The following is a 15,670-nucleotide window of genomic DNA, read 5'->3' on the forward strand; positions in this document are numbered from 1 at the left end:
TGTGTTTTTGTTTGCCTGCCATTGGTTTTAACGGTGTTCGAAGGTGTTCGACTAACAGTTCGACGAACAGTTCGGCGAACACACGGATGTTCGACGAACCGAACCGAACTCGAACACTACGGGGGTGGCTCAACACTATTAATTATACATGACCAAATAGAACGAGTACCACACACTGCTTCTATGGCTATAATTATTTTACAGGCAAGATGCAGCTAAAAATTATTAGTAATTTAAAAGCTGGTGGAGCTTAGTATAGATGGCCTAATAGAATGTGTACCACACACTGCTAATATGCCCAAAATTATTTTCCAGGCAAGATGCAGCTAAAAATTATTAGTAATTTGAAAGCTGGTGGAGCTTAGTATAAATGGCCTAATACAATAAGTACCACACACTGCTACTATGCCCAAAATTATTTTCCAGGCAAGTTGCAGCTAAAAATTCTTAGTAATTTGTAAGCTGGTGTAGCTTAGTATAGATGGCCTAATAGAATGATTACCACACACTGCTACTATGTCTACAATTATTTTACAGGCAAGATGCAGCTAAAAATTATTAGTAATTTGAAAGCTGGTGGAGCTTAGTATAGATGGCCTAATAGAATGAGTACCACACACTGCTACTATGCCCAAAATTATTTTCCAGGAAAGATGCAGCTAAAATTTTTTAGTAATTTGAAAGCTGGTGGAGCTTAGTATAGATGGCCTAATAGAATGAGTACCACACACTGCTACTATGCCCAAAATTATTTTCCAGGCAAGATGCCGTTAAAAATTATTATTAATTTGAAAGCTGGTGGAGCTTAGTATAGATGGCCTATTAGAATGAGTACCACACACTGCTGCTATGCCCAAAATTATTTTCCAGGCAAGATGCAGCTAAAAATTATTACTAATTTGAAAGCTGGAGGAGCTTAGTATAGATGGCCTAATAGAATGAGCACCACACACTGCTACTATGCCCAAAATTATTTTCCAGGCAAGATGCAGCTAAAATTTTTTAGTAATTTGAAAGTTGGTGGAGCTTAGTATAGATGGCCTAATAGAATGAGTACCACACACTGCTACTATGCCCAAAATTATTTTCCAGGCAAGATGCCATTAAAAATTATTAGTAATTTGAAAACTGGTGGAGCTTAGTATAGATGGCATAATAGAATGAGTACCACACACTGCTACAGGCCCAAAATTATTTTCCAGGCAAGATGCAGCTAAAAATTATTAGCAATTTGAAAGCTGGTGGAGCTTAACATAGATGGCCTAATAGAATGAGTACCACACACTGCTACTATGCCCAAAATTATTTTCCAGGCAAGATGCCATTAAAAATTATTAGTAATTTGAAAGCTGGTGGAGCTTAGTATACATGGCTTATTAGAATGAGTACCACACACTGCTGCTATTCCCAAAATTATTTTACAGGCAAGATGCAGCTAAAAATTATTAGTAATTTGAAAGCTGGTGGAGCTTAGTATAGATGGCCTAATAGAATGAGTACCACACACTGCTAATATGCCCAAAATTATTTAACAGTCAAGGTGCAGCTAAAAATCATTAGTAATTTGTAAGCTGGTGGAGCTTAGTATAGATGGCCTAATAGAATGAGTACCACACACTGCTACAGGCCCAAAATTATTTTCCAGGCAAGATACAGCTAAAATTTTTTAGTAATTTGAAAGCTGGTGGAGCTTAGTATAGATGGCCTAATAGAATGAGTACCACACACTGTTAATATGCCCAAAATTAAATTCCAGGCAAGATGCAGCTAAAAATTATTAGTAATTTGAAAGCTGGTGGAGCTTAGTATAGATGGCCTAATAGAATGAGTACCACACACTGCTAATATGCCCAAAATTATTTTCCAGGCAAGGTGCAGGTAAAAATTATTAGTAATTTGAATGCTGGTGGAGCTTAGTATAGATGGCCTAATAGAATGAGAACCACACTCTGCTACACACCCAAAATTTTTTTCCAGGCAAGATACAGCTAAAAATAATTAGTAATTTGAATGCTGGTGGAGCTTAGTATAGATGGCCTAATAAAACGAGTACCACACAATGCTACTATGCCCAAAATTATTTTCCAGGCAAGATGCAGCTAAAAATTATTAGTAATTTGAAAGCTGGTGGAGATTAGTATAGATGGCCTAATAGAATGAGTACCACACACTGCTAATATGCCCAAAATTATTTTACAGGCAAGATGCAGCTAAAAATTATTTGTAATTTGAAAGCTGGAGGAGCTTAGTATAGATGGCCTATTAGTATGAGTACCACACACTGCTAATATGCCCAAAATTATTTTACAGGCAAGATGCAGCTAAAAATTATTAGTAATTTGAAAGCTGGTGGAGCTTAGTATAGATGACCTAATAGAATGAGTAATACTCACTGCTACTATGCCCAAAATTATTTTCCAGGCAAGATGCAGCTAAAAATTATTATTAATTTCAAAGCTGGTGGAGCTGGGAATATATGGCCTAATACAGTGAATACCACACACTGCTACTATGCCCAAAATTATTTTCCAGGCTAGATGCAGCTTAAAATTATTAGTAATTTGAAAGCTGGTGGAGCTTGGTATAGATGGCCTAATAGAATGAGTACCACATACTGCTACAGGCCCAAAATTATTTTCCAGGCAAGATGCAGCTAAAAATTGTTAGCAATTTGAAAGCTGGTGGAGCTTTATATAGATGGCCTAATAGAATGAGTACAACACACTGCTACTATGCCCAAAATTATTTTCCAGGCAAGATGCAGCTAAAAATTATTAGTAATTTGAAAGCTAGTGTAGATTAGTATAGATGGCCTAATAGAATTAGTCCCACACACTGCTAATATACCCAAAATTATTTTACAGGCAAGATGCAGCTAATAATTATTAGTAATTTGAAAGCTGGTGGAGCTTAGTATAGATGGCCTAATAGAATGAGTAACACACTGCTACTATGCCCAAAATTATTTTCCAGGCAAGATGCAGCTAAAATTTTTTAGTAATTTGAAAGTTGGTGGAGCTTAGTATAGATGGACTAATAGAATGAGTACCACACACTGCTACTATGCCCAAAATTATGTTCCAAGGCAAGATTCCATTAAAAATTATTAGTAATTTGAAAGCTGGTGGAGCTTAGTATAGATGGCTTATTAGAATGAGTACCACACACTGCTGCTATTCCCAAAATTATTTTACAGGCAAGATGCAGCTAAAAATTATTAGTAATTTGAAAGCTGGTGGAGCTTAGTATAGATGGCCTAATAGAATGAGTACCACACACTGCTAATATGCCCAAAATTAATAAACAGTCAAGGTGCAGCTCAAAATTATTAGTAATTTGTAAGCTGGTGGAGCTTAGTATAGATGGCCTAATAGAATGAGTACCACACACTGCTACAGGCCCAAAATTATTTTCCAGGCAAGATACAGCTAAAATTTTTTAGTAATTTGAAAGCTGGTGGAGCTTAGTATAGATGGCCTAATAGAATGAGTACCACACACTGTTAATATGCCCAAAATTAAATTCCAGGCAAGATGCAGCTAAAAATTATTAGTAATTTGAAAGCGGGTGGAGCTTAGTATAGATGGCCTAATAGAATGAGTACCACACACTGCTAATATGCCCAAAATTATTTTCCAGGCAAGGTGCAGGTAAAAATTATTAGTAATTTGAATGCTGGTGGAGCTTAGTATAGATGGCCTAATAGAATGAGAACCACACTCTGCTACACACCCAAAATTATTTTCCAGGCAAGATACAGCTAAAAATAATTAGTAATTTGAATGCTGGTGGAGCTTAGTATAGATGGCCTAATAAAACGAGTACCACACAATGCTACTATGCCCAAAATTATTTTCCAAGCAAGATGCAGCTAAAAATTATTAGTAATATGAAAGCTGGTGGAGCTTAGTATAGATGGCCTAATAGAATGAGTACCACACGCTGCTAATATGCCCAAAATTATTTTACAGGCAAGATGCAGCTAAAAATTATTTGTAATTTGAAAGCTGGTGGAGATTAGTATAGATGGCCTAATAGAATGAGTACCACACACTGCTAATATGCCCAAAATTAATAAACAGTCAAGGTGCAGCTAAAAATTATTAGTAATTTGTAAGCTGGAGGAGCTTAGTATAGATGGCCTAATAGAATGAGTACCACACACTGCTACAGGCCCAAAATTATTTTCCAGGCAAGATACAGCTAAAATTTTTTAGTAATTTGAAAGCTGGTGGAGCTTAGTATAGATGGCCTAATAGAATGAGTACCACACACTGTTAATATGCCCAAAATTAAATTCCAGGCAAGATGCAGCTAAAAATTATTAGTAATTTGAAAGCGGGTGAAGCTTAGTATAGATGGCCTAATAGAATGAGTACCACACACTGCTAATATGCCCAAAATTATTTTCCAGGCAAGGTGCAGGTAAAAATTATTAGTAATTTGAATGCTGGTGGAGCTTAGTATAGATGGCCTAATAGAATGAGAACCACACTCTGCTACACACCCAAAATTATTTTCCAGGCAAGATACAGCTAAAAATAATTAGTAATTTGAATGCTGGTGGAGCTTAGTATAGATGGCCTAATAAAACGAGTACCACACAATGCTACTATGCCCAAAATTATTTTCCAGGTAAGATGCAGCTAAAAATTATTAGTAATATGAAAGCTGGTGGAGCTTAGTATAGATGGCCTAATAGAATGAGTACCACACACTGCTAATATGCCCAAAATTATTTTACAGGCAAGCTGCAGCTAAAAATTATTAGTAATTTGAAAGCTGATGGAGCTTAGTATAGATGACCTAATATAATGAGTAATACTCACTGCTACTATGCCCAAAATTATTTTCCAGGCAAGATGCAGCTAAAAATTATTATTAATTTCAAAGCTGGTGGAGCTGGGAATATATGGCCTAATACAGTGAATACCACACACTGCTACTATGCCCAAAATTATTTTCCAGGCAAGATGCAGCTAACATTTTTTAGTAATTTGAAAGTTGGTGGAGCTTAGTATAGATGGCCTAATAGAATGAGTACCACACACTGCTACTATGCCCAAAATTATTTTACAGGCAAGATGCAGCTAAAAATTATTAGTAATTTGTAAGCTGGTGGACCTTAGTATAGATGGCCTAATAGAATGAGTACCACACACTGCTACAGGCCCAAAATTATTTTCCAGGCAAGATACAGCTAAAATTTTTTAGTAATTTGAAAGCTGGTGGAGCTTAGTATAGATGGCCTATTAGAATGAGTACCACACACTGCTGCTATGCCCAAAATTATTTTCCAGGCAAGATGCAGCTAAAAATTATTACTAATTTGAAAGCTGGAGGAGCTTAGTATAGATGGCCTAATAGAATGAGCACCACACACTGCTACTATGCCCAAAATTATTTTCCAGGCAAGATGCAGCTAAAATTTTTTAGTAATTTGAAAGTTGGTGGAGCTTAGTATAGATGGCCTAATAGAATGAGTACCACACACTGCTACTATGCCCAAAATTATTTTCCAGGCAAGATGCCATTAAAAATTATTAGTAGTTTGAAAACTGGTGGAGCTTAGTATAGATGGCATAATAGAATGAGTACCACACACTGCTACAGGCCCAAAACTATTTTCCAGGCAAGATGCAGCTAAAAATTATTAGCAATTTGAAAGCTGGTGGAGCTTAATATAGATGGCCTAATAGAATGAGTACCACACACTGCTACTATGCCCAAAATTATTTTCCAGGCAAGATGCCATTAAAAATTATTAGTAATTTGAAAGCTGGTGGAGCTTAGCATAGATGGCTTATTAGAATGAGTACCACACACTGCTGCTATTCCCAAAATTATTTTACAGGCAAGATGCAGCTAAAAATTATTAGTAATTTGAAAGCTGGTGGAGCTTAGTATAGATGGCCTAATAGAATGAGTACCACACACTGCTAATATGCCCAAAATTATTTAACAGTCAAGGTGCAGCTAAAAATCATTAGTAATTTGTAAGCTGGTGGAGCTTAGTATAGATGGCCTAATAGAATGAGTACCACACACTGCTACAGGCCCAAAATTATTTTCCAGGCAAGATACAGCTAAAATTTTTTAGTAATTTGAAAGCTGGTGGAGCTTAGTATAGATGGCCTAATAGAATGAGTACCACACACTGTTAATAAGCCCAAAAATAAATTCCAGGCAAGATGCAGCTAAAAATTATTAGTAATTTGAAAGCTGGTGGAGCTTAGTATAGATGGCCTAATAGAATGAGTACCACACACTGCCAATATGCCCAAAATTATTTTCCAGGCAAGGTGCAGGTAAAAATTATTAGTAATTTGAATGCTGGTGGAGCTTAGTATAGATGGCCTAATAGAATGAGAACCACACTCTGCTACACACCCAAAATTATTTTCCAGGCAAGATACAGCTAAAAATAATTAGTAATTTGAATGCTGGTGGAGCTTAGTATAGATGGCCTATTAGTATGAGTACCACACACTGCTAATATGCCCAAAATTATTTTCCAGGCAAGATGCAGCTAAAATTTATTAGTAATTTGAAAGCTGGAGGAGCTTAGTATAGATGGCCTATTAGTATGAGTACCACACACTGCTAATATGCCCAAAATTATTTTACAGGCAAGATGCAGCTAAAAATTATTAGTAATTTGAAAGCTGGTGGAGCTTAGTATAGATGACCTAATAGAATGAGTAATACTCACTGCTACTATGCCCAAAATTATTTTCCAGGCAAGATGCAGCTAAAAATTATTATTAATTTCAAAGCTGGTGGAGCTGGGAATATATGGCCTAATACAGTGAATACCACACACTGCTACTATGCCCAAAATTATTTTCCAGGCAAGATGCAGCTAAAAATTATTAGTAATTTGAAAGCTAGTGCAGCTTAGTATAGATGGCCTAATAGAATTAGTCCCACACACTGCTAATATACCCAAAATTATTTTACAGGCAAGATGCAGCTAAAAATTATTAGTAATTTGAAAGCTGGTGGAGCTTAGTATAGATGGCCTAATAGAATGAGTACCACACACTGCTACTATGCCCAAAATTATTTTCCAGGCAAGATGCAGCTAAAATTTTTTAGTAATTTGAAAGTTGGTGGAGCTTAGTATAGATGGCCTAATAGAATGAGTACCACACACTGCTACTATGCCCAAAATTATGTTCCAGGCAAGATTCCATTAAAAATTATTAGTAATTTGAAAGCTGGTGGAGCTTAGTATAGATGGCTTATTAGAATGAGTACCACACACTGCTGCTATTCCCAAAATTATTTTACAGGCAAGATGCAGCTAAAAATTATTAGTAATTTGAAAGCTGGTGGAGCTTAGTATAGATGGCCTAATAGAATGAGTACCACACACTGCTAATATGCCCAAAATTATTAAACAGTCAAGGTGCAGCTAAAAATTATTAGTAATTTGTAAGCTGGTGGAGCTTAGTATAGATGGCCTAATAGAATGAGTACCACACCCTGCTACAGGCCAAAAATTATTTTCCAGGCAAGATACAGCTAAAATTTTTTAGTAATTTGAAAGCTGGTGGAGCTTAGTATAGATGGCCTAATAAAATGAGTACCACACACTGTTAATATGCCCAAAATTAAATTCCAGGCAAGATGCAGCTAAAAATTATTAGTAATTTGAAAGCGGGTGGAGCTTAGTATAGATGGCCTAATAGAATGAGTACCACACACTGCTAATATGCCCGAAATTATTTTCCAGGCAAGGTGCAGGTAAAAATTATTAGTAATTTGAATGCTGGTGGAGCTTAGTATAGATGGCCTAATAGAATGAGAACCACACTCTGCTACACACCCAAAATTATTTTCCAGGCAAGATACAGCTAAAAATAATTAGTAATTTGAATGCTGGTGGAGCTTAGTATAGATGGCCTAATAAAACGAGTACCACACAATGCTACTATGCCCAAAATTATTTTCCAGGCAAGATGCAGCTAAAAATTATTAGTAATATGAAAGCTGGTGGAGCTTAGTATAGATGGCCTAATAGAATGAGTACCACACGCTGCTAATATGCCCAAAATTATTTTACAGGCAAGATGCAGCTAAAAATTATTAGTAATTTGAAAGCTGGTGGAGATTAGTATAGATGGCCTAATAGAATGAGTACCACACACTGCTAATATGCCCAATATTATTTTACAGGCAAGATGCAGCTAAAAATTATTAGTAATTTGAAAGCTGGAGGAACTTAGTATAGATGGCCTATTAGTATGAGTACCACACACTGCTAGTATGCCCAAAATTATTTTACAGGCAAGATGCAGCTAAAAATTATTAGTAAATTGAAAGCTGGTGGAGCTTAGTATAGATGACCTAATAGAATGAGTAATACTCACTGCTACTATGCCCAAAATTATTTTCTAGGCAAGATGCAGCTAAAAATTATTATTAATTTCAAAGCTGGTGGAGCTGGGAATATATGGCCTAATACAGTGAATACCACACACTGCTACTATGCCCAAAATTATTTTCCGGGCTAGATGCAGCTTAAAATTATTAGTAATTTGAAAGCTGGTGGAGCTTGGTATAGATGGCCTAATAGAATGAGTACCACACACTGCTACAGGCCCAAAATTATTTTCCAGGCAAGATGCAGCTAAAAATTTTTAGTAATTTGAAAGCTGGTGGAGCTTAGTATAGATGACCTAATAGAATGTGTAATACTCACTGCTACTATGCCCAAAATTATTTTCCAGGCAAGATGCAGCTAAAAATTATTATTAATTTCAAAGCTGGTGGAGCTGGGAATATATGGCCTAATACAGTGAATACCACACACTGCTACTATGCCCAAAATTATTTTCCGGGCTAGATGCAGCTTAAAATTATTAGTAATTTGAAAGCTGGTGGAGCTTGGTATAGATGGCCTAATAGAATGAGTACCACACACTGCTACAGGCCCAAAATTATTTTCCAGGCAAGATGCAGCTAAAAATTGTTAGCAATTTGAAAGCTGGTGGAGCTTAGTATAGATGGCCTAATAGAATGAGTACAACACACTGCTACTATGCCCAAAATTATTTTCCAGGCAAGATGCAGCTAAAAATTATTAGTAATTTGAAAGCTACTGTAGCTTAGTATAGATGGCCTAATAGAATTAGTCCCACACACTGCTAATATACCCAAAATTATTTTACAGGCAAGATGCAGCTAAAAATTATTAGTAATTTGAAAGCTGGTGGAGCTTAGTATAGATGGCCTAATAGAATGAGTACCACACACTGCTACTATGCCCAAAATTATTTTCCAGGCAAGATGCCATTAAAAATTATTAGTAATTTGAAAACTGGTGGAGCTTAGTATAGATGGCCTAATAGAATGAGTACCACACACTGCTACAGGCCCAAAATTATTTTCCAGGCAAGATGCAGCTAAAAATTATTAGCAATTTGAAAGCTGGTGGAGCTTAATATAGATGGCCTAATAGAATGAGTACCACACACTGCTACTATGCCCAAAATTATTTTCCAGGCAAGATGCCATTAAAAATTATTAGTAATTTGAAAGCTGGTGAAGGTTACTATAGATGGCTTATTAGAATGAGTACCACACACTGCTGCTATTCCCAAAATTATTTTACAGGCAAGATGCAGCTAAAAATTATTAGTAATTTGAAAGCTGGTGGAGCTTAGTATAGATCGCCTAATAGAATGAGTACCACACACTGCTAATATGCCCAAAATTATTTAACAGTCAAGGTGCAGCTAAAAATTATTAGTAATTTGTAAGCTGGTGGAGCTTAGTATAGATGGCCTAATAGAATGAGTACCACACACTGCTACAGGCCCAAAATTATTTTCCAGGCAAGATACAGCTAAAATTTTTTAGTAATTTGAAAGCTGGTGGAGCTTAGTATAGATGGCCTAATAGAATGAGTACCACACACTGTTAATATGCCCAAAATTAAATTCCAGGCAAGATGCAGCTAAAAATTATTAGTAATTTGAAAGCTGGTGGAGCTTAGTATAGATGGCCTAATAGAATGAGTACCACACACTGCTAATATGCCCAAAATTATTTTCCGGGCTAGATGCAGCTTAAAATTATTAGTTATTTGAAAGCTGGTGGAGCTTGGTATAGATGGCCTAATAGAATGAGTACCACACACTGCTACAGGCCCAAAATTATTTTCCAGGCAAGATGCAGCTAAAAATTGTTAGCAATTTGAAAGCTGGTGGAGCTTAATATAGATGGCCTAATAGAATGAGTACAACACACTGCTACTATGCCCAAAATTATTTTCCAGGCAAGATGCAGCTAAAAATTATTAGTAATTTGAAAGCTGGTGGAGCTTAGTATAGATGGCCTAATAGAATGAGTACCACACACTGCAAATATGCCCAAAATTATTTTTCAGGCAAGGTGCAGGTAAAAATTATTAGTAATTTGAATGCTGGTGGAGCTTAGTATAGATGGCCTAATAGAATGAGAACCACACTCTGCTACACACCCAAAATTATTTTCCGGTCAACATACAGCTAAAAATAATTAGTAATTTGAATGCTGGTGGAGCTTAGTATAGATGACCTAATAAAACGAGTACCACACAATGCTATTATGCCCAAAATTATTTTCCAGGCAAGATGCAGCTAAAAATTATTAGTAATTTGAAAGCTGGTGGAGATTAGTATAGATGGCCTAATAGAATGAGTACCACACGCTGCTAATATGCCCAAAATTATTTTACAGGCAAGATGCAGCTAAAAATTATTAGTAATTTGAAAGCGGGTGGAGCTTAGTATAGATGGCCTAATAGAATGAGTACCACACACTGCTAATATGCCCAAAATTATTTTCCAGGCAAGGTGCAGGTAAAAATTATTAGTAATTTGAATGCTGGTGGAGCTTAGTATAGATGGCCTAATAGAATGAGAACCACACTCTGCTACACACCCAAAATTATTTTCCAGGCAAGATACAGCTAAAAATAATTAGTAATTTGAATGCTGGTGGAGCTTAGTATAGATGGCCTAATAAAACGAGTACCACACAATGCTACTATGCCCAAAATTATTTTCCAGGCAAGATGCAGCTAAAAATTATTAGTAATATGAAAGCTGGTGGAGCTTAGTATAGATGGCCTAATAGAATGAGTACCACACGCTGCTAATATGCCCAAAATTATTTTACAGGCAAGATGCAGCTAAAAATTATTTGTAATTTGAAAGCTGGTGGAGATTAGTATAGATGGCCTAATAGAATGAGTACCACACACTGCTAATATGCCCAAAATTATTTTACAGGCAAGATGCAGCTAAAAATTATTAGTAATTTGAAAGCTGGAGGAGCTTAGTATAGATGGCCTATTAGTATGAGTACCACACACTGCTAATATGCCCAAAATTATTTTACAGGCAAGCTGCAGCTAAAAATTATTAGTAATTTGAAAGCTGGTGGAGCTTAGTATAGATGACCTAATATAATGAGTAATACTCACTGCTACTATGCCCAAAATTATTTTCCAGGCAAGATGCAGCTAAAAATTATTATTAATTTCAAAGCTGGTGGAGCTGGGAATATATGGCCTAATACAGTGAATACCACACACTGCTACTATGCCCAAAATTATTTTCCAGGCAAGATGCAGCTAACATTTTTTAGTAATTTGAAAGTTGGTGGAGCTTAGTATAGATGGCCTAATAGAATGAGTACCACACACTGCTACTATGCCCAAAATTATTTTACAGGCAAGATGCAGCTAAAAATTATTAGTAATTTGTAAGCTGGTGGAGCTTAGTATAGATGGCCTAATAGAATGAGTACCACACACTGCTACAGGCCCAAAATTATTTTCCAGGCAAGATACAGCTAAAATTTTTTAGTAATTTGAAAGCTGGTGGAGCTTAGTATAGATCGCCTATTAGAATGAGTACCACACACTGCTGCTATGCCCAAAATTATTTTCCAGGCAAGATGCAGCTAAAAATTATTACTAATTTGAAAGCTGGAGGAGCTTAGTATAGATGGCCTAATAGAATGAGCACCACACACTGCTACTATGCCCAAAATTATTTTCCAGGCAAGATGCAGCTAAAATTTTTTAGTAATTTGAAAGTTGGTGGAGCTTAGTATAGATGGCCTAATAGAATGAGTACCACACACTGCTACTATGCCCAAAATTATTTTCCAGGCAAGATGCCATTAAAAATTATTAGTAATTTGAAAACTGGTGGAGCTTAGTATAGATGGCATAATAGAATGAGTACCACACACTGCTACAGGCCCAAAATTGTTTTCCAGGCATGATGCAGCTAAAAATTATTAGCAATTTGAAAGCTGGTGGAGCTTAATATAGATGGCCTAATAGAATGAGTACCACACACTGCTACTATGCCCAAAATTATTTTCCAGGCAAGATGCCATTAAAAATTATTTGTAATTTGAAAGCTGGTGGAGCTTAGCATAGATGGCTTATTAGAATGAGTACCACACACTGCTGCTATTCGTAAAATTATTTTACAGGCAAGATGCAGCTAAAAATTATTAGTAATTTGAAAGCTGGTGGAGCTTAGTATAGATGGCCTAATAGAATGAGTACCACACACTGCTAATATGCCCAAAATTATTTAACAGTCAAGGTGCAGCTAAAAATCATTAGTAATTTGTAAGCTGGTGGAGCTTAGTATAGATGGCCTAATAGAATGAGTACCACACACTGCTACAGGCCCAAAATTATTTTCCAGGCAAGATACAGCTAAAATTTTTTAGTAATTTGAAAGCTGGTGGAGCTTAGTATAGATGGCCTAATAGAATGAGTACCACACACTGTTAATAAGCCCAAAAATAAATTCCAGGCAAGATGCAGCTAAAAATTATTAGTAATTTGAAAGCTGGTGGAGCTTAGTATAGATGGCCTAATAGAATGAGTACCACACACTGCCAATATGCCCAAAATTATTTTCCAGGCAAGGTGCAGGTAAAAATTATTAGTAATTTGAATGCTGGTGGAGCTTAGTATAGATGGCCTAATAGAATGAGAACCACACTCTGCTACACACCCAAAATTATTTTCCAGGCAAGATACAGCTAAAAATAATTAGTAATTTGAATGCTGGTGGAGCTTAGTATAGATGGCCTAATAAAACGAGTACCACACAATGCTACTATGCCCAAAATTATTTTCCAGGCAAGATGCAGCTAAAAATTATTAGTAATATGAAAGCTGGTGGAGCTTAGTATAGATGGCCTAATAGAATGAGTACCACACGCTGCTAATATGCCCAAAATTATTTTACAGGCAAGATGCAGCTAAAAATTATTAGTAATTTGAAAGCTGGTGGAGATTAGTATAGATGGCCTAATAGAATGAGTACCACACACTGCTAATATGCCCAAAATTATTTTACAGGCAAGATGCAGCTAAAAATTATTAGTAATTTGAAAGCTGGAGGAACTTAGTATAGATGGCCTATTAGTATGAGTACCACACACTGCTAATATGCCCAAAATTATTTTACAGGCAAGATGCAGCTAAAAATTATTAGTAAATTGAAAGCTGGTGGAGCTTAGTATAGATGACCTAATAGAATGAGTAATACTCACTGCTACTATGCCCAAAATTATTTTCTAGGCAAGATGCAGCTAAAAATTATTATTAATTTCAAAGCTGGTGGAGCTGGGAATATATGGCCTAATACAGTGAATACCACACACTGCTACTATGCCCAAAATTATTTTCCGGGCTAGATGCAGCTTAAAATTATTAGTAATTTGAAATCTGGTGGAGCTTGGTATAGATGGCCTAATAGAATGAGTACCACACACTGCTACAGGCCCAAAATTATTTTCCAGTCAAGATGCAGCTCAAAATTGTTAGCAATTTGAAAGCTGGTGGAGCTTAATATAGATGGCCTAATAGAATGAGTACAACACACTGCTACTATGCCCAAAATTATTTTCCAGGCAAGATGCAGCTAAAAATTTTTAGTAATTTGAAAGCTGGTGGAGCTTAGTATAGATGACCTAATAGAATGTGTAATACTCACTGCTACTATGCCCAAAATTATTTTCCAGGCAAGATGCAGCTAAAAATTATTATTAATTTCAAAGCTGGTGGAGCTGGGAATATATGGCCTAATACAGTGAATACCACACACTGCTAATATGCCCAAAATTATTTTCCGGGCTAGATGCAGCTTAAAATTATTAGTAATTTGAAAGCTGGTGGAGCTTGGTATAGATGGCCTAATAGAATGAGTACCACACACTGCTACAGGCCCAAAATTATTTTCCAGGCAAGATGCAGCTAAAAATTGTTAGCAATTTGAAAGCTGGTGGAGCTTAATATAGATGGCCTAATAGAATGAGTACAACACACTGCTACTATGCCCAAAATTATTTTCCAGGCAAGATGCAGCTAAAAATTATTAGTAATTTGAAAGCTACTGTAGCTTAGTATAGATGGCCTAATAGAATTAGTCCCACACACTGCTAATATACCCAAAATTATTTTCCAGGCAAGATGCAGCTAAAAATTATTAGTAATTTGAAAGCTGGTGGAGCTTAGTATAGATGGCCTAATAGAATGAGTACCACACACTGCTACTATGCCCAAAATTATTTTCCAGGCAAGATGCCATTAAAAATTATTAGTAATTTGAAAACTGGTGGAGCTTAGTATAGATGGCCTAATAGAATGAGTACCACACACTGCTACAGGCCCAAAATTATTTTCCAGGCAAGATGCAGCTAAAAATTATTAGTAATTTGAAAGCTGGTGAAGCTTAGTATAGATGGCCTAATAGAATGAGTACCACACACTGCTAATATGCCCAAAATTATTTAACAGTCAAGGTGCAGCTAATAATTATTAGTAATTTGTAAGCTGGTGGAGCTTAGTATAGATGGCCTAATAGAATGAGTACCACACACTGCTACAGGCCCAAAATTATTTTCCAGGCAAGATACAGCTAAAATTTTTTAGTAATTTGAAAGCTGGTGGAGCTTAGTATAGATGGCCTAATAGAATGAGTACCACACACTGTTAATATGCCCAAAATTAAATTCCAGGCAAGATGCAGCTAAAAATTATTAGTAATTTGAAAGCTGGTGGAGCTTAGTATAGATGGCCTAATAGAATGAGTACCACACACTGCTAATATGCCCAAAATTATTTTCCGGGCTAGATGCAGCTTAAAATTATTAGTAATTTGAAAGCTGGTGGAGCTTGGTATAGATGGCCTAATAGAATGAGTACCACACGCTGCTAATATGCCCAAAATTATTTTACAGGCAAGATGCAGCTAAAAATTATTAGTAATTTGAAAGCTGGTGGAGATTAGTATAGATGGCCTAATAGAATGAGTACCACACACTGCTAATATGCCCAAAATTATTTTACAGGCAAGATGCAGCTAAAAATTATTAGTAATTTGAAAGCTGGAGGAACTTAGTATAGATGGCCTATTAGTATGAGTACCACACACTGCTAATATGCCCAAAATTATTTTACAGGCAAGATGCAGCTAAAAATTATTAGTAAATTGAAAGCTGGTGGAGCTTAGTATAGATGACCTAATAGAATGAGTAATACTCACTGCTACTATGCCCAAAATTATTTTCTAGGCAAGATGCAGCTAAAAATTATTAGTAATTTCAAAGCTGGTGGAGCTGGGAATATATGGCCTAATAC

This window comes from Phyllobates terribilis, unplaced genomic scaffold (genome assembly GCF_046119375.1).
Source record: "Phyllobates terribilis strain yellow unplaced genomic scaffold, ASM4611937v1 Scaffold_5__5_contigs__length_657084704, whole genome shotgun sequence".
Lineage (NCBI taxonomy): Eukaryota > Metazoa > Chordata > Amphibia > Anura > Dendrobatidae > Phyllobates > Phyllobates terribilis.